This window comes from Dermacentor andersoni, chromosome 2 (genome assembly GCF_023375885.2).
Source record: "Dermacentor andersoni chromosome 2, qqDerAnde1_hic_scaffold, whole genome shotgun sequence".
Classification (NCBI taxonomy): Eukaryota; Metazoa; Arthropoda; class Arachnida; order Ixodida; family Ixodidae; genus Dermacentor; species Dermacentor andersoni.
Genome location: NC_092815.1, coordinates 197,261,058 through 197,288,036, shown reverse-complemented (window position 1 = coordinate 197,288,036; position 26,979 = coordinate 197,261,058). Strand labels below are relative to the sequence as shown.

At 48.9% G+C, this 26,979-nt stretch overlaps 1 long non-coding RNA gene across 2 annotated transcripts in view; it reads right to left on the bottom strand.

Moving 5' to 3' along the window:
- The window catches only part of LOC140215996 (uncharacterized), a 126,071-nt gene that overhangs the window by 80,004 nt on the left and 19,088 nt on the right, over positions 1-26,979 (bottom strand). Inside the window, exon 2 of one of the 2 annotated variants that reach the window (XR_011892634.1) lies at positions 4,353-4,513. The exons of the other annotated variant lie outside the window; for it this stretch is intronic. This is a non-coding gene — a long non-coding RNA (uncharacterized lncRNA). The remainder of the gene's footprint in view (positions 1-4,352; positions 4,514-26,979) is intronic. 2 annotated transcript variants of the gene reach the window in all.

The following is a 26,979-nucleotide window of genomic DNA, read 5'->3' as shown; positions in this document are numbered from 1 at the left end:
AGAGAGTTGGGTCTGGATGTCTCAGACAAACTCAGAAAACCAGAACTGCTAAGGGCTATTCTTGAGTTAGAAGCCGAGGATGACGAGCTGTCGGAATGCCTTGAGACCATTGAGGAGAGGGAGACGGCAAAAAGACAGGAGCGCGAACGTAAAGAGCAAAAAGAGAAAGACGACCGCGAACGTAAAGATCAAAAAGATAAAGAGAAAGATAGAGAGCAACAATTGAAAGAGGAGCGCGACCGTCAACACGCTTTGGAAATGAAGCGTCTCGAGGTAGAGATGGAACGCCCTCGTAATGGAAGTCAGGCACACGGTGCAGGAGAACGAGTATCGTTCGAAATGACTGACCTGATGCGGCCGTTTAAGCTTGGAGAGGACATTGGTTTGTTCCTGGTTAACTTTGAGCGAACGTGCGAGAAGCAGGGGTTCTCTCGGGAAACGTGGCCACAGCGCTTGCTCACTTTGTTACCCGGCGAGGCGGCCGACGTAGTCGCTCGCTTGAAGAGAGAGGAGGCAGAGGATTTCGACCAAGTGAAATCGAGTCTGCTAAAAAAGTACAGGCTGTCAGCGGAGGCGTTCCGTCGGAAGTTTCGGGAAAATGAGAAAGGCAGCAGTGAGTCATATACAGAGTCTGCCTACAGGCTTATGTCAAACATGCAGGAGTGGCTCAAAGAAGAGAAAGCGTTTGGTGACCACGAGAAATTTCTGCAGTGTTTCGGGCTGGAACATTTCTATAATCGCTTACCTGAGAAGTGCGGTACTGGGTCTTGGATAGGCCAGATGTTAGTACGGTGGTTAAAGCCGCTGAGCTAGCCGAGGAGTTTGTGACGCGTCGGGCTCGCGGAGCTAAGGACGGTCAAAAGGGTGAATTCGGCTCCAAGTTTGAAAGGCCGATGTTCACACCCATGAGAGCAAGGGGGGACACACGTAGTGCGGATGCGAGTGAAAGCAGTCCGACCGAACGTAAGGAGACGGCGGCAGCCGAAGCCGAACGCAGAAAGCGGTTCGAGACGAGGCAAGCGCGCGTTTGTTATACGCGCCAGAAGCCGGGTCACTTTTCGGCGCAGTGTCCAGAAACAAAAATAAAAGTCGTGTTTTTGTCATTATGCAGCACTGACGAGAACATGAAGCTTCTCGAGCCTTACATGCGAGACCTCCTCGTGAACGGGAAGGAGTGCCGAGTGCTTCGTGATTCCGCAGCTACAATGGATGTAGTTCACCCCTCTTACGTAGAACCCGATATGTTCACTGGCGAGTGCGCATTGATCAAGCAAGCCGTGGAAGCTCATACCGTGTGTCTGCCCGTAGCAAAAGTGCTTATTGAAGGACCTTTCTGAGCGCTTGAGACGGAGGCCGCAGTGTCATCTATGCTGCCCCCCCCCCCCCCCCCCCCCAGGACCCGTACCTATTTTCGAACAGGTCCGATCACCTCCTGCGCGAGAAGGGGCTTTTGTTTAGTGAGGCTAGCGTTCAGGCCTTAACCAGATCGAGAGTTCGGGAGCACGCTGCAAAGAAGGTAGTTGCGGGGCCGACGTTGTCGAACAATGAGAAAGGGTCAGAGGCGCAGCAAGCTGATATTCAGAGCACGCCCGAACTGAATAAAATTGAGCCTGTAGCGTTAAAGGCCCCAGATACTGGAGAGGAAATGCCCGACACGGGAAAGTTAGAAGAGCTATCTGCAGATTTGCTCATCGCGCCTATGTCAGACGGACTTTATAGGTTGCTAAAAGTCAGCCGCTCGGCTTTGATAGCCGAGCAAAAAAGGATGGCAGCCTAGAAAACATACGCTGCAATGTCGAAGAAGGTATCGCCAAGAAAAATGTTCGTTTTGTGGAAAGAAGTGGGGTCCTGTACCGGAAGTATCTAGACCGCAGGGGAGTGGAGTTCGATCAGCTGATCGTGCCTCAGTGCTACCGTCAGGATCTGTTGCGCTTGTCGCATGGAGGTTCGTGGTCCGGACACCTAGGAGTTAAGAAGACTAAGGACCGTCTCTTGCAAGAGTACTATTTGCCAGGGTGTTTTCGTGACGCAGAACACTTTGTGGGGGCTTTTGACACCTGTAAGCGGGTGGGCAAACCAGTGGACAAATCGAGGGCGCCGTTGAAGTTGGTACCTATCATTACGGAGCCTTTTAGACGGCTCGTTATTGATACAGTGGGACCTCTGCCGGTAACAACCACGGGGTACAGACACATTTTGACTGTGATCTGCCCAGCGACAAAGTTCTCTGAAGCAGTGCCGCTTAAAGAACTCAGCTTAGTTGAGATAGCCAATGGACTACTGTCCATATTTGCGCGAGTTGGTTTTCCTGCGGAAATCCAGTCAGATCAGGGCACAGTGTTTACTAGCGCTTTGATGACAGCCTTTCTCGAAAGGTGCGGGGTAAAGCTGTTACACAGCTCAGTGTACCACCCACAGTCGAATTCCGTTGAGAAGCCCCACTCCGTCATGAAGCGCATGTTGAGAGCATTGTGTTTTGAACAACAAACTGACTGGGAGCTGTGTCTGCCTGGGGTGATGTTTGCATTAAGGACCGCGCCGCATAAGCTGCGGGGTTTTCGCCAGCTGAGCTGGTGTACGGTCGCTCGCTGCGGTCTCCGCTTCGCATGCTTCGAGACGGATCACTGCTCTCTCCAGTGGCTGCAGACCATCTCTTCCAAAAATGGCCGCCTCCTGCGCTGGAGCCTCGCTTTGCAACAATATTCCTTTGAGGTGCGTTACTAAAAGGGGAGTCTCAACGGTAACGCCGATGGCTTAAGTCGAGGCCCCTAACGTAGGAATCAGCCTCAAAGTTGTTTGTTACTGATGTTTTCTTCCTGAGGCCGGATATTTAACATATTGCTTTTGGTTAGTGTTTCAAAGTGATGACGTGCTTTCTAGTGCAATTTTCCAATTTGTGGACGCGTTTTCAGTGCTGTTAGACTACTGTAAGGAACTAGGCAGTAGTATAAAAGGGGAAAGAGCCTTGCATGGCTTAGTGAGGGTTGTGTCGTGCTTGTTGACTGAGTGGTTGAGTTTCGGCGTAGTTGTAACGCTTGCTGGGAACGAGAGAAAAAAAATATGGCAACTCTCCCGAAGCACGACACAACACTTCAGGTTCACACAGCACACTTTGCAGTGTGCTGTGTGAACCTGAACGTGAGAACGAGGCCTTCTCTGTGCGCTGCGCTCAAGAAACACCGAGGGACGACCGACTTCGGTTATGAGCATCATCGAGCGACATCCCTCCGGACAGCGGATGCAGTCCCCTGACCATCGGGATCTCCTTCTCACGGCGGGGTGGTCTGTTATATTTCGCCTCCGACGCGCGGTATAGCCGGCGCGGATGCAACGGACGCCGGGGCTTCGTTCAAAGCAGCGGACATTTTGGCCCGTTCAGCGCTGCTGCAACGCTTCCTCCCAAGTGCGTCCAGGCATGTTTCAATGCCACGTGTCTTCGTGTGTGTGTGTGTGTGTGTGTGTGTGTGTGTACATGTTGGTGCCCACGCTTGTCAAAGCGCGGCAGCCGGGGAGAGGAGCTCCCCAACTGTGAAGCGCGGAGGTCTGACCGGCGCCGGCCCGGCGGATGCGTCACTTCTCGTCTCAACGTGTCCGTGCGCCGCCGTCACGTGCGCCTCATCCCGAGCCGTTCCTACTTTCCCTCGACTCCGAGAGCATAAAAGCAGCAGCCCACGGACGCCGAGGGAGGCTCCGATTTCTTCCGTCGAGTAACGTGGTCTCCCGTCTCTCCACTTCGGTCGACCTGACCGGCCGCTCTTTTGCGATGCTATAATAAACAAGTTGTTCTGTTAGCAATCGACTCATCCTTTGCCTGGACCTTCGGATGCTTCCTGTTGTGCCCCAGGCCGCCAGGCCAACGCTACCCTTGGGGCTTGCTACCCATTAGCAACACAAGCGACCAGCTTTGTTTTCTCGTGTTTTCGGCTACATGGTGGAAGTCGCACAATGTAGTCCACAACACCGTTACGACAAAAGCACCATTATCACATGCACCACTACGTCACACCATATAGCCATCGGCTACATGGTGTGACATAATTGGTGCTTCAGAAAATGTTCTGAATATAGTGTTCTCGGTGAAAATAAAACGCTGTCCGCCCTGATTCCTTAGTGGGTATTGTGTTGGAGTGCAATGCACGAGGTCGCGGGATCGGATACCGGCCACGGCGGCCACATTTAGATGAGGGTGAAATGCGAAAACACCTTGTAATTAGAATTAGGTGCACGTTAAAGAACCCCAGGCGGTCCAAATTACCGGAGCCCCCACTACGGCGTGCCTCATAATCAGATCGTGGTTTCGGCACGTAAAACCCCATAATTTAATTTATATAAGATAAAACGGTTGCCTATACCTTTCACGAAGTGCACTTCCAAAGGCATATAAGATCGCCAAGTCGGATATGCTATCAAACGTTTCATAATTCAGTAACACGCAGCGACGGGTGGTTGTAAATGTAGTGTCCGCCATGGCGCTTCTCTGATAGAGCCAGTAGGACCCTGCATCATAAAGGAGCTGTAAAAAAGAATAGGGTTACCTTCAGAATATAAAATTGTACTCCTCATTTGTTGCTGACTTCAGCGCTAGGGTCACGTGGTAATGACGGTGAACAACCACAGTGGCGCAACGCAAGTGGCGAAACTGTTTGTTGGGCGAACATGTGCCTTGGAATACAAGCCGGAGAACGATAGCGGCACGCATGCTGGTCGATAGTCGAAATAATATCTGCAAGTCGAGTGCGCTGGCTTTATACATGGATTTTCGAAGCTTTCAGCACAGTCAATGGTGCCCACGTGCATTCTAGAAAGTAAAACATTACTCGTGTAGCGTATACAATCTGATTACACAAGTCTAAGCGAAAAACATAGGCAACGGACAGAACGCGCGTTGACATTCGAGAAACTTGCGATGCGGAAAGGCTCGTGCTGTGCTTAACGACATCTTTTAACATTTGAAGGCTGGTGAAAGGAACTCACCCGGCAAAAGGCAAACATTTCCGCGTCCCACTTATATGCAAATATTACGGGACACATGAAGAAATAAAACGAAAATTTTAAATGAAAACTATTGACAACTTGTGAAATACATCATACAATTTAGAGTGCAGCTGTTAGGCGCTCGTTCGTGCGTCGGCGTTCCCGGCGTAAAACCGATTGAACAAGCGCAGCGGATGAACGAACGAGCGCGGGGCGCAGCGGTGGCCGCAAAGAAATAAAAAAAATTTTCGGACTATTACGATACAAACTAATGCGAAATTTGAACGCAACTCCATACGTGTTTTTATTGCGTGACATATTGGCTGGCGCCGACATCCTGTCTCGTGCCGGAAGTTGCTATGGAGCTATGCGTGGCACGACTGCCTCGCTAAACTGGAGATCTCGAGAGCTAGAGCCTGGCTGATGCTTGTGCGCCATTCACAGCAGCCGCCACCGAGAGACCACTCAGACGACGCGCGCTACTCTCGCGCCATCTCGTAGCCATCGTAGCCGCACTCTACGTTTCTTCTCAACCTTTTGCCATACCATTATCCTCCGCTTTCAGCCTCGGGGTTTCGATGCACTCTCCGCTTTCCTCCTGGCGTCTTTCATGGACCACTGCGCTGTGCGTTCGCTTTCCTCTTTTCCCTGCGCTCGATCGCTCGTTTACGCCGAGGCCGACACACAACGAAGGAACGAGAGCCTAATACATGTGCTCTAAAAGCGGGAGGAAAGCGAGAGGAGGGAAGCGGCGGAACAAGGTGCAGCGGAAGCATGAAGCCAAAAACGGAAGAGAAGATTACGGCGAAAGCGTTAGAAGGAAAACGTAGTGCCACGCAAGATGCGCGCTGCAGTGACAATGCTACGAGATGGCGCCAGAGTGGCGTGCGTCATATGGGAGGTCTGTCTGCTGTGGCTGCTGTGAATCGCACCCACGCGACACCCACGCGCTGCTCCTTACGATCTCGCAATTAGCGAGGCAGTCGCGCCAAACTCAGCTCCATTTGCAGCCTGTCCCAGGTGACAGATTCTCCGTGACAGCCAATCTATCTCGAAATGAAAACACGTATAGGGATGCTCTCAAATTTCACATAGAGAGTGTGATAGTCGTGTGTGATTTTTTGATGTAATTAAGGTACTATTACCACTAACAAAAAGTCCCCACTGCTATGGTTCACTTGGGTACAATTTGTAGAAACCACAAGTTGAACAACAATTCCTAAATCTCGAACTTCTTGGCTACTGTAATGTTTGTTCGAAGTTTTTCATCCATTTTCGTTTTTAATTATTTGTCTGGTTTAAATATTTGTCCTCTCCATACCATAGGGCGGCAGTGTCGAAGAATACTCACTCACACTCCCTCACCATAATTTTTCCAGGCACCGCACTCACCCACGTTCACGCTCACCTCCAGTCACAATCGCAAACACTCACTCACGTTCGCACTCACCTGCACTCACACTCGCTGGCCCTCACTCGCACACACCTCCATTCACACTCACTGGCACTCACTCGCACTCACCTCCGCTAAGACTCACTGGCACTCACACTCCGGCTCACCTCCGCTCACACTCACTGGCACTATCACTCACCAGCCCACACTCTCGTTCACACTCACCTCTACTCGGAATCACAGGTACTCGCATACACTCGCACTCACTCCCACTCACTCGCACTGGCACTCACTCTCACTCACCTCCGCTCACTCACACTGGCACTTACTCGCACTCACCTCCGCTCACGCTCACTGGTACTCACGTCAGCGCACACCCACTGGCACTCACTCGCACTGACGCCTTTGAAACGAGTGCGAGTGAATGTGAGTGAGTGCATTCATAAGTGAGTGTGCCGAGCTCTGCCGCTCACAATTCGTGTATATTCAAATCAAGCTTCCAATTTAGCACCTGTTACATCTGGAGTGCGCCAAGGCAGTGTTTTAGACCCAGTATTATTTTTGATATATTTGAACGATTTGCCTTACCGATTACATGGCAACATCCGTCTATTTGTTGACCATTATTTTTCGCACTGCGAAATTAATTCCAATGATGATCACCATGTAAAAAATTCTACCTTTGCCTGGTGTCAGGATTGGCAGATGACTGTAAATGCCCAAACATCAGTAATGCTAGCAATAAGCAGAAATTTCCATTATTAATGACAGACCCCTCATTTGGGTATTTCAGGGTAAATATTTATGCGCCACTTTAGGATGCGCTCTCCGATGGCAAACCCATTTTGACAACATAACCTCAAGTGGAAGTCAGTGTACATGTTGGGCACTAAATGGATTCATCTTTCAGAGAAGGCATTTCGTATTGTAGCCGCATATACAAATCTGCTGGTTTACAATATGTTTGTTCGACCAGGGCTGGAGTACGCCAGTATTGTTTGATTTACCTACACAAAAGAACTCACAAGAGGGGATGCAGAGGAAGGCAGTGAGGTTCATTATAACAAATGCAAGTTAACGGATTCATGGACTGAACTATAAAAAAAGCTGGTGTTTAACACTGCAAAGCAGGGCAAAACTAGCACGACTAAAGTTTTTGTTTCAATTTATTCGTGGTGACAAAACCATTGACACATCCGTACGAAGTTCTTCGAATCGTTCTAGGTTAACACGCCACAAGCACCCTAGAACGCTTAATCAATACACATTTAACTCAAATTGCTTTAAATATTTATATTTCCTTAAAACTATTAGGGAACGGAATTAACTTAGCCCTTCTGTTACAAACGCCTTATATTTAAATAAATTCATGACTTCGAGTGGCCGCCAACTTAACAGCGTTCGCTCGGAGCTTGGCTCTCGTTGATCATCGAGGAGGGAACGGCAGGTAGATGATACGACGTGAAACAAACTGGTTTTGATACATCAGTACGGGCGAGCAAACGTCGAGCAACAGAGCCCTGTAGTGTACGCCAGCAACGACAACAGTTAGAATCAGAGTTCTTATTCACAGAGCAGCGCTCTCTCTTCTTGTATCTCGTACGGGGTTCTGTCTGCACATCACTGGAATCTGGAACAAAGAATTCTACTGCGTCTTTATGCTTCGAAGGAAGCAGTAGCGTTACTTATGTACTCGCGCGGGGCATGCCGTTCATTCGGTATGTATTTTAATGAAAAAAAAAAGCTATTGCGTGGCGTAGCGCATAATAAAGAACGCGCCACGGGCACAACCTAAAGCAAAAGAAATGCACATGCGACATTGGGGGGGGGAGTTGAGACGGAAGGGCGAAGCGGGTAGCGAGCCGGGCAAGTCGGCATCAGATTTAAAACGAGTTGCTTTGGAGCGAAAGTGCTGCACGTCTGCTGTTCCGGTTGCCATGAGTACATAAACAACCATGGGGGCCGCCACTTCCATAATATATTGCCCACCCAAAAGGGCCGTACCTGAAGTCTAGCCGCTAGCGTCGAAAAGAGCGGTTGCATTAACTCGGCCAATGGGAGCCATGCGGAGATTCACATGGCGTTCTGGAACACGAGGACGGTTAGAATGACCTAGCATCCTCCATGCCTAGAATACTATACTCGCGGACAGCTTTTCTTGGCTATGAAGCGGAGGCTACAGAAACTAAGAGCGCCTTTCACCGCTGCTTAATAGTGCCGTAGTTTTGCTCACGTTTTCTTACGTGAGAAATAGAAAACAATACTTTTTTTTCTTTTTTACAGGACCTAATTTGAAACGATACGTAACATTCACTAGTCAACTACAGGTATTTTATTGTATTTTTAGTTTGCTCTTTCGAGTTTTCGCACACCCGAGAGCGTCGCAAGTTTTGCACATTCATCAAAGGTAAAATGAGGCCCGTGTCTACTATTGAGTGTTCGTCGCTTGCCGTTCCGCCAATCAACTCCTCTGAGAGGCTGTGTCCAACTTTAGCAAAAAAAGCACGCTCAAAAGAGTTTTTTCCAGCGTCTGCGCGGAAACCAAGCGAACCCCTCTGGAAATCGCAACCGTCGGCACGTATGTAAAAAGAAGTGAGCGAGCTGACTGCTGCGCCGGCTCTACCGACGCCAGCATCGGTTGCGCGTCCAAGTCCTAGCCGACGCCATACGGCTGCTTGGAAGCTCTGATGCAAGCTGCGATGTTCGCTGTTCGGAACTTGCTACATATCGGACATTGGTTCACGCCCAGTGAATTGTATGTGCCTTCACGAAAGAGGTTGTGCCAGGTTGGCGAAACCGAAACCGCTGTCAAGAGCGCCCGGACTACGTTGCGCACGAATACAGTCATGTGGTGAAGCTCCGCCCCCGTAGCTTTCGTTTCCTAGCCAAGAAAAGCTGTCCGCGACTATAGGAGAGTGTCCAAAGCACCGGCTCCTGCCTGAGGCTTTTGCGGGGAACCGTCGCGCCGCGCCGCTGCTCTGCAGGACCCGTCAAAACCCCTCTAGCTTCGGAAAAGCACCGCCATCTCTTGAACTATGTAACTTCTCTATATTCCGTATCTCCGATTGGAGAATTGCTGCCATATGAAAGCGCGCTCGCTTTCAGTGACGTTATTTTGCTTTTTCCGCCTCAGCGCCATCTTGAAAGTCCCTCTCTGCTCGCCGCGTGCACATATGGGATGCATGCGAAGTGCCGGTCTGCCTCCGTCTCACTCGTGGTCTCGTTATGCGTGTTACTGCGCGTTCGGCTGTGATAACCGAGGCAGTCAAGGGAAGAAGCTTTTTACCATACCGCGCGGAAAAGTGAACGAAGCTCGTCGGAAAGTGTGGTTCCACTGGATCGGTCGAGCCTACGGGATCGTCGCGCCTTTGCGAGGTAAGTGTTCGCGGATTGTTACTCTCCGCTGTGTTGTGCTTTGCCGTGCTGCGTAATCTGTTCGCTTCCGACTTAATCTCACCCTAAATTTTGTGTCGTTTGTCAGCCACCAAGCCTGTCGCTCGCCTCAGCCAGTCAGTTTTGCAGCTAGGAAGTGGTAACCGCAGGAGGTTATGTAACCTCGTGACAGGTCCCACGGTGACGAGGCCATCGCTTGTCGCTGTCGTTTGCGCACGAAAAGACGCGACTGGGCCCAGTTAAATTATTAATTTTTCTGTGCTTGAATCCGTCCTTCTCTTCATGATTAATGAGTATATGTATCATTGCGTTATTCCCGACGATTTAAAAGTGTCGGTGGTTAAGCCGCTTGCTTTATAAGAGTGGTTCTCATAGCAAAGAAAAGGACTGCAGACCGATTTCTATTCTGCCTGCAATTAGTTAAATAATTGAAAAACACCTGCTCGTAACGATGACCGATTTCCTGAATAAAAATAATCTTCTGTCACAAGCCAGGGAAATAATGTTAAAATGTTACAAATGTTAATGTTAATGTTACAAAAATAATGTTAAAATCGGGTGTTCCCCAGGGATCTGTTTTATCTCCAGTTTTATTTAAACTCTACGTCAATGATTTGCCCCAATTTGCATCAAAATGCCGCATATTCCAGTACGCCGACGAAACTGTCCTTCTGTCAACACATGCATCATTTAATACATGCGTTTATAATCTTCAAGCAGATACCACGTATGTAATGGATTGGCGTACAAGTAACGGAATTGGAATTAATAGACAAAAGAATAAACTGGTTTGCTTTCATAATCCACATAAAGAAAGTTTATCGTCCTGTGCCATTTTTTGTTCACGAATCTAACTGTATAAACTGCAAATGCATCCATTAGAGTTCGCAACTAATGTAAAATATTTAGGCATCATCTTTGATTCTGATATGACATGGAACACACATTTTGCATGTATTAGCAAAAAGCTACGTACAGTATACTGTCTTCTGTATAACTCTAGATACCTGTTCCCGTTTTCTGTCCGTAAAGTCATTGTTCACGCGCTTGTGTACAGCTATCTTAGATACGGAATTACCATATTTCATCACTGTTCATATACATGGTGCGCAAAAGTGAATTCTATTCTGAAATCTGTTCTTCGAAATGTTGCATACAACATAGACAATTCCCCCTAATAATAATGTATTTTCTTTTTTGCAGTTACCCTCATTTGAAGCATTATTTTTTCAAACTCTGGTGATAAAACATTTTTGGAACAGTGATTTTCTTTTTCCGTTGATTCCTGCCAGACCAATGAGACACCATAATACGTTCACTACCCCGCGGTGTTATACCCGTTTTGGTCGTTATACCAGAAAATATTATGTTCCTAACGTTTTTATTTCCTCACCCACTGAACTGTACTCTATCTCTCAAAACGGACACTCAAACTGTACCTCAAAACCAATCATTCTTCTGTTTAGTTCCCATTAGAGCCGGTGCTCCAGTTTCGATTAGTTTCGTTTGGTCTAGATTGGTGTGTATACTTGATTGTTTCACTTTATATCTTTTTTAACTTGCGTTTGCTCGTGGCTAGCTTGTTTTTGGTACTTTGCTTTTGTGTTGTAGCCTCCTTTTGCGTTGTAGTTTGCTTTTGTTTTCTAAATTGCTTCAGTTTATAGCTTGCTAACCTGGCTTTTTTTTTTTTGACTACTTGTCGCTGACTGCCGGGTACAGCTCGACAAGCCTTCATGGCTTGGACTGACCGAATTTTTGAATGTGTAATAATTTCATGAAGTAAGGCATATTATTATTATCATTATTCTTATTATGATTATTATTATTATTATTATTATTATTATTATTATTATTATTATTATTATTATTATTATTATTATTAAAGGAAGCAGACGCTGTAAGCTCTTGTCTGAGCTAGGTGGTGCATTCTTGAACAAATCACGGGGCAGCGGGAGAAACAAGGGCGAATAAAGGTACGTACACCGAATGGCCGAGTGACGATTTCTGAGCTGCTCGATTATGGCAGTGCAGAGTTCTTTCACCTCGCGTTATCGAACAATTAGGCGCGGGCCATAACTCTGTACTGCAGCGCTTAACTAGATTCGTGAGGTGCGGAAATGTGTAATAAGTGAGGGGTGTAAACTGCAGCACTCGTTTGCTCTTGCACAGGTCCTACCTCGTTTTCGCTGTACTGTTTATTTGGATGGCTGAAAACGGAGCGAGTGTCGGCAGCTTCTTCGCTGAAACCGCACCATAAGAAACACACTTAGGTCAGATAATTACGTTGGAAGTCGCCTATGTACCCACAACGCCTTCTTCATATTGTCCAATTTGGCGAACCACTACTGGGTGATGGGTTATATTTTCTTCAAACTCGCCCCCTGAACGGCGTGATGTGCGACAGAGATTGTCCAGCTTTCAGGTCATCGCGCCGTGTGTCACCGCGTATTATCGCCTCATGCGCTTAGCGCATAAGTCTGATGTAGTCGCGGTACTGGCTGCATGGTGCCTGTTTGACGTGCAGTAGATTAGGGGACTAAATTTTCAATGAAGCGCAACTATACTGCATTCTTTGTCTGTGCTTCCCCACAGAAATATTTAAACTGTTCTGTGGCGTTTCTGATGTTTCTGGTGCTTTGATGCTGTAGTGTAAGTTCAACCTGATTTGTATTTTTTTTTACGTCTAGGATCATTTTGAAGAAAATTAATTTGAGCAACTAATCTTAAACAAGTTCGGAATAAAAAAACCTTGAAGAAGAATGAGACACCGTCCACATTCAGCCCTAGGAAGCAATCCCGACCGTGAAAGCCACCAGCTCAACGTAAGCTAACACGTTTGAAAGTTTTAACGTTGTGCAAATGAATATTGTTTTCACTGACCTAACGTACTTGAGCTTCATGGCTAGAGTGCACTTGGGAAAGGTTATGTTGAGCAAATAACAAATAATTGGCCGTGGAAACTATCATCACGAGAACATGTATGGTGTATTTAAGAGGCTACTTGCACTGTTCCAGCCTGCAGTAGCTTTCTTACATAACTGCATTGTTAATGTGTTCACGTATGAGATTGCGAACCCCAAGCGAGCAAACTTCAGCATCAGTGGCTCAATGTAGGCAATATCATTTATTCATTTTGCAGCCTAGATTTGATCATGCTATTTTCTCCGCTCAATGCCAGTTCTCCACACAGGCCCACATGTTCTTGTTGTGCCCTTGAGCGGCAATCAACTCCGGCAGCTACTGGTAATACCTTCTATATACGCATACTTGCACCAAACAGCCTGCACGTGTATTTGGTCTCACGACATATCTGCCTTTTGTACCTCATTTAGGTGCAGTGCAAGCAGAGGCTTCCAATAGCCTGAAAGCCTTACCATCACGAGGTAAAGCGGTGTTGTTTACTCTGCGTCTGGCAAGTATTTGGCACGCAGTCCTATTTCTCTGCTTTTAGCAGAATTACCGGCTCTTGTTGGGGCTCTTGCCCGCCTCCATCTTCTTTCCTCGCTAGCTTCTCCATTGGAGGTAGATTTTTTATCTTTCAATTACCTTCAACTAAACTGGAATTTATCGCCACCTTTATGTGCTCCATTAGATGCTATACGAGGTGTACCTGCAACTATTTATGCAGGTTCACAAGCCTCTGCTGCCTCCAGTACCCTCGAGCTTCAATCAGTGAGCAATGGGGAGTGTACAATACCACGTGCATCCATGTATTGCCACATTTCTTATTTCCTCCCTCCATTGCTCATACATGTACTGGCCCAGATGAGAGCCGCAATATGGCGAAAACTTTGCCTTTTTAAGGTAAAGGCGATTTCCAGGGGTTAACAGTCATGTTATATTAAGAAGGTAGTGCTACAAGAACAACAGGAAGGCAGGACGATGACATGTGCTCTGTCCTCTTCGTGGTGTTGCGGAAACCTCTCTTTAATATAGCATGCAAGATCAACTAGCCCGTCAACTTAAGCTGCTGAAGTTGTCATGCTGAGCAGTTTTCATGCTCTGTGCGTAGTCCCAGGCTCCTGGTGAATGAAAATATCTCACTGTGCCTCTTAGTGGTGCCCAGCTTCTTTTGACAGCCACAGCTCGCATTGAAGCTTTGTATTAATTTATTCTCAAACCCTAACTACACTACATTTTGTGATTGCACCCTCGTTTTCTACCAAGTCATGTACCAGATTTCAGCAGCATCTTCCTCGGAGAGTCTGTGTTACAAGGTAATATCTGCTTCGTTTTCGCGGTTATGGGCGTCATCTCGTGCTTATCCTATTTTGCCCCACGTATACGTTCGTCATGCCACTCTTACCTAAATTAAAATACATCTGCTCACAATGAAGTGCGCGCTGAATGTGCGCCTAAGACAGCGCCGTGAGTGCGGGCCTTTGCGGTGACAAACTTGGAAGCATAGAAGGAAATATACAAAATCCCCGTATTTAGAGCACACAAACGCGTTCTCTGTGCTGCAGTATTATTTTGCAGTCATGTAGTATATTATAGGAGGCAAAGTATCGCAATGTTGGCTAACGGCGACCAAAATATCGAACGCGTAGCAGACGACCGCCGCTTTGGCGCAGCTACCACAGCGGAGAAAGCCCGCGCGTCCGGCAAAGCAGCGCGGCACTGTGGCAGTTCTCCGGAAAAGCTTCACATTTCAAGTAGTCTACCTCACTCTAGCATGGTTTGGTCTAATCAGGAACGCAGGCGCAAGATCGGACCATAAATGGGCATAACCGTCCCATGTGCCCAGCTGCAAGCACCCGGCTCCAACTTGTCGCGTCGGCAGACAGGGAGATGGGGTGAGCGTCCGAAGGAAGAGCAGGCGCCGCTGATACACACACGCACACACACACACACACACACGGCTCGCATGACTTCCAACGGTCGTCTATGGGTGACTCGTCGGCACCTCCCTAAAGCCGAGGCGCCTTACGCTTCGCGGCCCTTTGGCGCCGTCTGCAAAGGTATTCCCATGCCTGATCTTGAATATCTCTGCGCTTTCCGCTCACGCTAACACTTGCAGATTTTGTTTAGTTGTTTATTTATTGCACGAGCCATGGTAATTAGCTGAGCTAGCGTTCGCTTACCGTACAAGCGAATAGTCACGTGTGTATTTGACCTAATAGAAAGAGTTGCTTTCCAGTCGTTACACTAAAAACCGTTCCGTAACACTAAATTGCGTACGCGATGAACGAAGGCAGGTCGTAACTATTGGGTTTGTCTTCTCGAGCACTCAAATGCATCGCGTAAAACACTAATGCACACTGGAAAGTGAAAGTCAACTGCTGAGAAAAGAGAAACGGGCCTGACATGTAAATACGCACCCCAATATAATATTTTTCGCCAACAGTGAATTTTCAAAGCGAGAGGTTTTCTCGTAGTGACATGGCTGAATCCACATAGAATGAGTAAGTGTCTCTTAAGGCTATTTCACTCATCTGACTAACATGCCTCCCAACTGTACATCCATTGGAGGCCGCTCCACTTCCATCAACGAGAACAGATGATTGTTTCGCTGATCATTATCAACTGATGCTCCGAGCACTAAGACGCATTTAAAATATGAAGTCGAGTCGCACTTTCCAGCACCTGCAAACGATCGCATATTCACAGAATAAATGCACGTGCATATCACCGTAACGTGAACGGCAACGCACGAGCGGCGACCTTGACATGCGATGTTGACTTCTGCCACCTTAACTTCTGACGGTTCAGATAAAAATATTTCCTTGAATAATACAGATTGTTGCTTTTTTTAACGCAATAGCTTTTAGAAGCTCTTCTTCCAGAAAATCCTTTGTCGGCGTATTCGGCCTCTCATGGCAATGTGCGACAATTTCCGATGAAGGCAATATCCCGATATCCCGAGGAACCCAGGAACTATGGGTTGCGAGACCAGCGCGTTAGCCCATTCAGCCACTGTGGGTCGATGGTGCGAACACTCTTGAATTGGGTTTTATATGAAGAAAATTTCGGACGCGGCACATGCGCGTGCCTTCGATGCTGCGTCCACTTCCTCTTCAGTGGGGTCCCGCCAAAAACAGCCTCCGGTGATTTCCGATGCGGACGTTGCATGTTAATGCTATCGCGTTCCAATCTTAAAGATAACATTAGAGGCTTTCAAATATGCTGTCCGTAAAAGAGTCACCCCCGTTCAACCTCACTTCTGCTCACAGTCACTCATTCCCCTTCGTACTCACTGACATTCATACCATCAGTCGCACTCATATTCAGACTCACCTCAACTTACAAGCACTAACTCACATTCACACTCACCCGCACTCACTGACTCACGTTCACGCTGACATCCACTCGCCCACTTTCACACTCGCCTGCACTCACATTCAGGATCACACCCAACTCCACTTACTGAAACACTCACCTCGTTCACACTCATTTCCACTCGCACTCACGTTCACACTCACATGACCTTACTCACTCACGTTAACACACACCTGCATTCGCACTCACTCACGTTCACACTCATCTGCACTCCTGCTCACAGGCGCTCACTATGTTCACACTCGCACCCCCTCAGTCACAAGCACTCACAACGTTCACACACACTTGCACTCACAGTCACAAGCACTCACTCTCGCTCACAATTATCTCCTCTCACACTGACAGCACTGACTCACGTTCACACTCACTCGCACTCGCATTCACCTCCGCTCAGAATCACTGGCATTCGCTCGCACTTGCACTCCTTCCACTCGGACTTACTGGCACTCACTCACACTCACCTCCACTCACACTCACTGGCACTCACTCGCACTCGAACTCACGCATTTGAAATGAGTACTAGTGAGTGAGTGCACCCATGGGTGAGTATGCCAACCTATGGTCTATACATTAAACATCAAGTTGAAACAGCGTGCTGGTCTCGTATTCTGCTCTCCGTACGCGTTGCTTGCACTGCTACATGATCAATAATGAGTTTTCCTTTGTTACATGTTTTAGTTCTTCGCGTGGTGCTTAATCTCCTGTGAAAATATTAATATCTTCTGCATGCAACCGCATTTTATATACTGGATGTACAATGTACACGGTATTTACTCGCATAATCAAAGCATATTTTTTCTAAGCATTTAATTAAATTGAGGAGGACTAAGCTTCACGATATTTCTTGCGCGTCCACCACGCAGCACATAAAACTGGGCACTATGACCAGTTACCAATCAACCCAACATGAAAAGACATTACCGCAGCGACCGGAGCGTTATTTTTTCATTCATAACCATTCATTCGGAATCTCAGTCTGTGCTGGAGGAATACGAACTTCCGGCCGCCTGAAATTCAGTAGCTTCGGTCCATTATAGGTAATCCCTCATGGCTTCGTGGGAGTTTCAGATGCGAGCTCTCTTAAGGTACTGATTGCACTGTCACCAAAAATTTCTCTCCACAGCATGGTAATTTGCGCCCACGACAGTTCCGTCGGCGGCATTTTAACCTTGCCTCCCGGCGTCTAGACGTTCTCAACTTCAGCCACCTGAATCGCATCCTTCACCTGAATCATGAGTCGTCGACAAAGCACGTGCAACTACGTGAAGTCACCGAAGCTGGCTTGCGAAAGGGGAGGTGGACACGTGACGCGGGAAGCACGTGAATCGCTTGAAGCGCTAGAGAAAAAAAACGGCCGTGGCTTAGCTTGGTTAAGCCTGGTGATTGCGAAGCAATAGTGTGTTATTCTCGGATCAGCTGGTAGTATGGCTGGTGGTAGTCTTGGGTTATGCTAGTGTTACGGCTTACAGTGAATCATCTAAGCACCAGCACGTCCAGGTGCATCTCGGACTTGAGCACGCCGTTGGCGAACGCCCGTATCGAGCTGAAGGACGAGAGGTTCAAGTAGCGCATGACGACGTTCTCGATGCTCGACACCCGCCGAACGTCGGCGGCTGCGAGGAGGCCGCTGCTGATGTCGCGACACGCGAGGATGACTCGGGCGCCGCGCCGCGCCGCGCCCCTGGTGAGAGGAGCGGTTGTTAGGCCGCCGTTGGTGGCTACCGCCTCGCCTCGCAACGGCGTGAGATGGGGCCCCGTTTTTACACAGCTAGTGTGACGTCACTCTAGGTAACGTGGTGTGACGTCACGCAGCGAGGTCACGCTAAAGGTCAATGGTGCCTACCACCGCCTCGCCAGGGAACGGGCTGAAATGCGACCTAAAGTAGTATTGCTTCGCAATAAAATAACGACGAAAAACGAGACGATGGCGTAGATGAGCTGGCATTGTGGGCATGGACGAGGAGCAGGGCAGACGCATCTCCAGCTGTACTCTGGAGAAGGGAAGCGGCAGCTTCGAAGACTACGGACTGGAGAGTACGCGAGAATTGGCCTGCAATAGCTTCAGTTCCTGATCACCGACTACATCACCGTGGCTGCGCTCCGTGGTTGCGGTCCAGCCCGCCGTCGTAACCAGCCGCTGTCCCGTGCCACGCACGCAATCACCTAGGCATGTCAGCGGCACAGCGCCCGGCCAGCGCAGAGCACGTCTGGTGCGAGGAGGGTCCAGGAAGAGGGCATCAACGCCGTCGCTTGCAATGGAGGTAGACGCCCATGCCACGTCTTGATCACGCAGGCCAGCGTGATACGCCACGCTGGGCAGAAGTGCGACTGGACTGGCTATTGTCAGAACTTTCGATTCCTGTGACTTCTGGCTAATTGTTTAGTCGAATGGAAGAATATGGTTACGCTAAAGCTACAGCAAGGACGAAGGAAGAGGAGAAAGAAATGCGCTGGTTTTTGCAGTGACTCGGTGTCGGCGCGGCCCCTTTTCATCAATTCATCTTAAATAAACGCATTCCATCGTGACAGTTTTGGTGAACGGTTCGGGGTAAAACAACTGCGCGCCCGAAGACCGACGACGAACCGTCCGCACAAGCGCAATCGGCGGAGCTTCGCCGAAGTTGCCGAATTACCGGTCTGCTATCAGAGAGGGCTTCCGACGGCAACAACCCGCCACCTTCTTGCAACTAACCATAGCAGCCCTACATCGAACCGCGAACCTTTGGCGAAAAAGCCGGGAAAGGCGTGGACGGATGGCTCAGCTTTTACCAACGCGCAAGTCGGTTCAATGGCTGGAATGCCACAGCCCAGCTTAACAACGTTGAATTCTTCCTCCAGCAACCCACGTCTGTGTGGTTTCAAAACCACAATGAAAGCATGACGACGTGGGAAAAATTTGTCGATGAAATAAGGAACTGCTTCGGAAATCCGGCAGCTAAAAAGAAGCGTGCAGAGCAAACCCTGATGCAGCGAGCCCCAGTTCCTAGCAAATCCAGCACGACGTACATCGAGGAAGTTCTGAAGTTGTACAAGGGGCTGGACCCTCACATGAGAGAAGAGAAGAAAGTTCGTCAACTCTTTTTTAAATGGTATTCCGAGGACGTGTACCAGTTCCTCATTGAAAAAGATAGTCATGACTCCGTAAGTGACGTCATTCGGCAATGCCGCACATTTTAAGGATTGAAAGCTCGGCCGCCTGGCCAACGTAAGTAACGTTGCCAGTGTTGACGTGGTCCCAGCTCCATCCGACTTTGCCTCAGTTATTCGGCAAGTGGTGCTCGAAGAGCTTGAACGACGTGAGGTAGCTTCCCTCTTGACTCCACGGGTTTGAGAGCACTTTTCTCACTGTGACTTCGGTGAGACGTCCATCACCGCCGCCTCCGTAGATGCCTACAACTTCGCTCCTCGTTCAAGAGCGCCAAAACTTACTATAAACGCCCATGCCAGTTATTAGTTCCACGGCAATTACTCACCCAGACCACCCACAGTTTCCCAAGTGTAGGAGGGGCTGTGCCAGTTATCCTGCTACTGACAATATCAGTGCGTCCCGGGAGTGCGCCGTCCACTTCCAATGCGGCATTCGCGGTCACGTCACCAGATTTGGTTCGCGCTAGGGGGATGGGGATGGGATTTGGTTCTCGCTACAGATCGCTACGGGGATGGGACACGTTGGCCTTCTGACTCCGATAGCAGGACAAACCACCAGGCAACAATGCCGAGATGGCTTTATTAGTGCCAATTATAGCTCACAGCTCTCGTTCCTTAAGGGGTGACGTCGCGAAAATGACTACACCTGACCTCACCCTGCACAGGCCACGGACATGCGTCTCCTGCTCTAAACGTACAGTGACATCTTCGATTTCAGTGACAGAATGCCAGGCGAAACATCTGTTGTTCACCACCGTATAAACATTGGAGAGACGAACCCTATTCCTCGGCGTCCCTATCGTGTATCGCATGCTGAACGTCGAGTCATCCAATTAGAAGTGGACGAAATGCTTCGCAAAAAGGTCGTCTAACCATCAGCCAGCCCTTGGACTTCGCCAGTCGTTCTTGGGAAAGAAAAGATGGCACTTGGCGTTTTTGCGTCGATTATCGCCCCCTACAGACAATCACGTGAAAGGACGTTTACCCCTACCATGCTTTGATGATTCCTTGAACTGCTCGCACGGAGCTAAATACTTCTCGTCCATCGATATTCTATCCGGCTACTGACAAATTTTGCTCGATGAAGTGGAGCGCGACAAGACAGCCTTCATCACGCCGGATAGTTTGCATCAGTTCAAAGTCACGCGTTTTGGCCTGTGCAATGCTCCTGCGACATTCGAACGTATTATGGACTTTCTTCTGCGAGGCTACAAATCGAGCAGCTGTTTTGCTACCTTCACGACGTTATTCTTTTATCTCCCACGTTCGGTAGCCATCTTACCCGACTTTCTGGAAATCTAGCGGTCTTCCCAAAAACCAGCCTCCGACTGAACTCCACGAAATGCCAATTCAGGTGCCGTAAAATTGTCGTGTTGGGACACCTCATTGATGCATCCGGTGTACAACCAGATCCGGAAAAAGTTCGCACCGTTCGTGGTTTCCATGCGCCGCGTTCTGCTTCTAAGGTGCGCTGCTTCTTCGGCCTGTGTTCGTACTTTCGCCGTTTCGTCAGAAACTCCGCCGACATTGCTCGGCCTTTGACAGATATTCCAAAGAAGAACACGCCATTCTCATGTGGCGCGGAGCGGGCTCACGCGTTCGCCGCGCTCATCGTGTTTTTGGCCGCCCCTCCCATACTTGCCCACTTTGATACACGTGCACCGACCAAAGTTCACCGTGACGGAAGCGGCCATGGCATCGGCGCTGTTCTCGCCCAACAGCAGAATGGTACCGAGGGCGTGATAGCTTACGCCAGTCCCCTGCTGTCACCTGCCGAGAGCAACTACTCCATCACCAAGCGGTAGTGCTCGGCTTTAGTTTGGGCAGTCGCCAAATTCCCGACATCCTTGTGTGGCCGCACGTTTTCGGTTGTTACAGACCACCACGCGCTCTGCTAGCGGTCTTCCCTCCGGGACCCGACAGGACGGCTTTGGCGCAGGGCTTTTCGGCTCCAGGAATTTTCATTTATTTTCAATTACAAGTCTTGGCGCCTTCACAAAGACGCTGAGTGCCTCTCTCATCGCCCTCTTGATCCCGCTGATCCTGCTACGCATGAACCGCTGACCTGCGTGATGTCTTTTACTGACATGACCGACAGGCGCGCTGAAAAAAAAAAAAAAATGCGCCGAATCCTTACACTCCATAATCGCCGGAGTACAATATGGTTGCACCGACGGCACGTGCGGCATGTTCGTGCTGCACGACAGCATCCTCTTCCGCCACAATATCAACCCTGACGGCCCTGAGTTGCTCCGTGTTCTTCCTCGTCATCTGCGATCTATCGCTCTCGAACAACTTCGACTGCACCGACGGCGGGACACCTTAGAGTTTTGCGTACATACGACCGTGTACGACCCCGGTTCTTCTGGCCGGGTCTCTACCGCTCTGTGCGCCATTATGTCACAACTTGTGAATTGTGTCAGCGCCAGAAGGAACCTCCCCTGCCACCTGTATGACGACTCCATCCGCTTAAATTTCCATCTAAACCTTTGTTTCGCGTAGGCCTTCCCCTGCTTGGCCTTTTTCCGATGACGACTAGAGGGAATAAGTGGATCGCCGTTGGTACTGATTACGCGACAGGCTACGCCATCACAAAAGCGTCGCCTACTTGTCCAACAAAGGTGGCCGATATTCGCCTCCATGGCGCCAGTTTTTACCACGGTGCACTTCGACAGCTGCGACAATACCTTCCGCTCTTGTACCACTGAGCACAAGTTGGCCACCGTCTACCATCCGGCCTTACGGAACGTCTCAACCGAATACTGACAGAGATGCTGTCGATGTTTGACATGAACGATCACCGCGATGGGGACGCCACGCTGGCCTACGTCACGTTCGCGTACAACTCGTCCCGACATGAAAGCGAAGGATATTCACCCTTTTATCTTTTGCATGGTTGCGACCCCACATTACCGTTTGGCACCATTCTCCCTTCTGTGCCACGCGTTCCAAGTGAGTACGCTCGTGAAGTCATCGATCGCGCTAGCATGGCGCGTCTAGTCGCCCGATCTCGCTTCTTAGCCTTGCAGTATTTACAAAAAGAAAGTTATGACCGGCGCTGTTAAGAATGGCGAGCTGCAAGGAAAAATTGCCACCCAATTACGACTGGGGGACAAGGCGCGCATCCCCCACTCTCCGTCGCTGCAGCTAGACTGCGTTCGAAGAAGCGGGCTTTGTGCTGAAAACCACCTCCATCCACGAGCCCCATTTCCGTTGTGACGAAACGGGTTCGACGGACGAACTATTGTGCCCGAGGTCCCCAGCGCGAACCTGATTTTGCTACGCATGAGCAAGCCGCGGCGGGACAACGAGCTACCCAGAATGTCTCCGAGCTTCCCGGAACGACTCCCCTCTGTCGTCGGCTCCAATCCTTCGCACCTGTGTGTTTGCGTGTGTGTGTGCGTCACCTTGTCGCGGGAGGCGGCTAGTTTTGCGTTGACGAAACGAACATTCGCTGCCTTGTATCGCCGAAGGACCGAGCGTTTAAAAACGGCTGTTGGGTGGAGGCTCGACACACTTCTCTCGTGCAGTCAGGTTGGACTGACACACTTTCTCTTGAGCAGTCATGTTGGACTGACACTCTTTTTCTTAAGCAGTCATGTTAGACTGATTTAATTTCTGTAAATAAACCCATTTTCCTCGTTCTCGATGAGAAGCAGTTCTTCCCTTCATCAACGTCCTCAGCGTGTTTAAGTTGGACGACGGCATGGGCCAGCTACCTTCGAATTCATGCCGGACTCCAATCTTGGCAACGGATCTCGAGCGATGGGATTGAGCCCCCAATCCTGACAACTGGCTGACAGCGGTGAGATGGACTTTGCGACATGGTGCTGTATCTGCGGTGAGTGCTTGATTCTTGCTTTGACTCTCTAGGCTTCATTTTGTGGTTGTTCTGTTTAGAACTGTAGGGAAGCTAGATTGTTGTGTGTTAGCTAGGTTGTGTTTTCATAGCTAGATTTAGAGAGCAGAATCAAGGCAGTAAAGCAGCAGTCATGGGGTTAAGGACACTGCTGAGAGACGAGTTGTTGATTGTTGGTGAGGAACTGGGCCTAGATGTACGCGAGGAAATGCTAAGATCAGAATTATTGCATATCATTTCCGAACAGGCCAGTGAGGAAAATATTGAAATGGGATTGGAACTTCTCAAAAAAAGAGCAGAACGGGAAAGAGAAAGAGCAGAACGGGAAAAAGAAAGAGAAGAACGCGAGTTAAGAAAAATGCAACTTGAACTTGAAAGCAAACGTTTGGAGTTGTCTCAAGGAAGTGAAGGCGCTGTGGGACGATCAAGTGAGGCAGAATCGTACCGCATGGACAGGCTATTAAAGCCATTTGAGGTCAAGACCGACATAGGCTTGTTCCTAAGCAATTTTGAAAGGACTTGCGAAAAGATGAACTTCGGCCCGAATACATGGCCACAGCGGTTGCTGTCTATGTTGCCGTGTGAGGCGGCGGAAGTAATCGCCAGACTGAGTGCACAGGATGCATATGATTATGCAAAAGTTAAGGCTAGTCTCCTGAAGAAATACCGCCTTTCAGCCGAAGCTTTTCGGCAAAGGTTTAGGAGCACAGGCAAGAAAGATAGCGAGGGATATCCGGAGTTTGCATATAGCTTAAAGGCCAACCTAGTCGAGTGGCTTAAAAGCGCGGAAGCGTACGACAGCAGAGACATGATCATTGAATGCATGTGTCTAGAACAGTTTTACAAAACCATCCCCCAAGCTGTGAAACTGCGGGTGCAAGACAGAGGTAATGTAAACACTGTGGAAAGGGCGGCTGAATTAGCCGAAGAGTACGCAACCCGTAGAAAGTTGAACGCCGAGGAGGGAAACTGGGACGGTCGAAATGGATCGCGGAAACCATTTCCGTTCAAAAAGGGTGCGCAGACTAGACGATCGGAGCCTGTAGACATGGCGGAAAAGCCCGCAGAAAAGAGCGAGGAGAAACTTAACGGAGAAACCGCACAAAAAGAACAGAAAAGAAAATTCGAATCTTTTAGACCAATGCGCTGTTACAAATGCCACAAACTGGGACATATAGCTGTAAACTGCGAGAAGTCTAGCGTAGTTTTCTCCTACGTGGAGGAAAAGGATGAGAATATGGAACTTTTAAGTCCATATCTTCACGACCTGCAAGTTAATGGAAAACCATGCCGAGTGCTAAGAGACAGTGCCGCCACGATGGACATTGTCCATCCGTCTTACGTGACGGTAGATGACTTCACCGGAGAAGTAGCATGGATAAAACAGGTTGAAGAAGAACACAGCGTGTGTCTGCCCATGGCCAAAGTCAAAATCAATGGACCATTCGGGGAGCTAGAGACTGAGGCTGCAGTTTCCAAATCTTTGTCACTGCAGTATCCTTACATCTTTTCGAATCGTTCGAATCAGTTACTGTGTGACAAAGGGCTCAAACTGGGAGAGGGCATAGTACAAGCATTGACCCGACGCCAAGCTCGTAAGATCGCGGCGCTTTCGGTGGAAAATGCACACGCTCCTCCAGCGGAAGCAGAAAAGGGGATAACTTCAATACCCGAATCCGAGCTAGGCCCGAGGGACAAAAGAACAGTTGAGGAGAGCCTGCCAGCTGACCAGCTCAATGAGAGCGTAGCACTTGAGTGTCAAAGTTCTAGCCTGCAGGAAGAGCAAGCTGACGCACTCACAAGCGAGACAGGGTCGTTATTATCACCGGCCTCAAAGAACTTTGATCAGCTCTTACGTGTGGATAAAGAGTCACTGGCAGCTGAGCAAAAGAATGATGAGAGCTTAGCTATATTACATGACACAGCTAAAGAAGGCATTGCTAGGCGCAATGTGACGATACATGAGAGAGGAGGTTTGTTGTATCGGCACTACAGAGATCGAAAGGGTAGGATTTTAGATCAGTTAGTCGTACCTACTAAGTATAGGGAGGACCTTTTGAGTTTCTGTCATGGACATGGGTGGTCCGGCCACCTAGGCATAAACAAATCAAAGGAAAGATTGCTTATGGAATACTACTGGCCTGGCTGTTTCAAAGACGTAGAAAACTTTGTAAGATCATGCGACGCCTGCCAGCGTTCGGGTAAACCAGGAGAGACATGGAAAGCTCCACTGAAGGTAGTGCCCTTAATAACAGAGCCTTTCAGACGACTTGTAATAGACACGGTAGGGCCTCTTCCAAAAACAAAATCGGGCTACAGGTACTTGTTTACCATGCTGTGTCCGGCTACCAAGTTTCCAGAAGCAATCCCTTTGAAAAAGCTCAATTCCACCGAAGTAGTAGACGCGCTTTTAACAGTGTTTGCACGAGTTGGGTTTCCAGCCGAAATTCAGGCAGATCAAGGGTCAATATTCACGAGCGCACTGACTTCCACATTCTTGCAAAAGTGCGGGGTAAAGTTAATACACAGTTCTGTCTATCACCCTCAGTCAAACAGTGTAGAGAGGTGGCATTCGGTGCTTAAGCGAGATTTGCGTGCGCTCTGTTACGAGCATAAGGAGGACTGGGAGAACTGTCTGCCGGCAACTTCGTTTGCTTTGCGAACGGTTCCACATGAAGCGACAGGGTTCTCACCAGCAGAACTAGTGTATGGCAGGACACTTCGTTCTCCACTGAGAATGTTAAGAGAGATGTGGGAAGAAAGAGGAGAGAGGCCAACAGTGGTTGAATACGTGCTAAATTTACTGGAACGGCTAAGCGCAACCCAAGAACTAGTCGGAAAGAACATGGGAGTAGCTCAAAAGAACGCCAAATTCTATTACGACAAGAATGCGAGGCTTCGTACGTTTAACGCCGGAGACCAGGTAAAGATCCTCAAACCTTCAAGAAAGAACAAGCTTGAAGTTCACTGGGACGGGCCCGTTAAAGTGTTGCACAAACTTTCAGATACTAACTATGCTTTGAGAATGCCCGGTCGCAGGAAGGAAGTGAGGATATATCACTGTAATTTGATGAAGCCGTATGTAGAGCGGAGCGGAGTCGTTAACTATACCATCAAAGAGCCGGATGGCATTAGTACCAAGATTAAGGAGTATAGGGCGACCTCCAACTCTGAAATCGGTCTAGAAGAAGTAGTCGAGCACTCGGTAAGCTCGCACGCTCTAAGACCCGAGCAGCTAGATGAGCTAAAAGAGGTGTTAGGGGAATATCTCGACAGATTCAGCGATCGGCCGGGTAGAACCGAACTGATAACGCATGAAATTGAGCTGACATCAACCGAACCAGTAAGATCAAAGCCTTGCAGGGTGTCTCCAAGACAGAGAGAGATTATGGAGGCAGAGATACAGCGCATGCTAGAGTTGGGAGTTATTGAGCCCTCTGAGAGTGACTACACGTCACCGCTAATACTGGTAGAAACCCCTAATAAGGACCCTCGTCCGTGTGCTGACTACAGGAAGTTAAATGCCATCACTAGGGATCAGCTGTACCCGATACCCAACATTGAGGAACGAATTGAAAGAGTTAGCGCTGCTAAATACATTTCAACTATAGATCTCGTGCGGGGGTACTGGCAAGTTCCCCTTTCAAAAAGTGCCAGCCGCTATGCCGCATTCATCTCGCCTGTAGGCACTTTTCGCCCTCTCGCACTCAGCTTCGGGCTGAAGAACGCGCCGTTTAGCTTCTCTAAGTTAATGGATATTGTCCTAAAAGACTTGCAGGAGTTCGCCTTGCCCTATCTTGATGATGTGGCAATTTTTTCGGACAGCTGGGAACAACACGTATCGCACCTCAAACAGGTGTTTTCACGGTTGAGGGAAGCCGGCTTGACGATGAATGCGGAAAAGTGTAGGTTTGGTTGTTCGCAGGTTACTTAT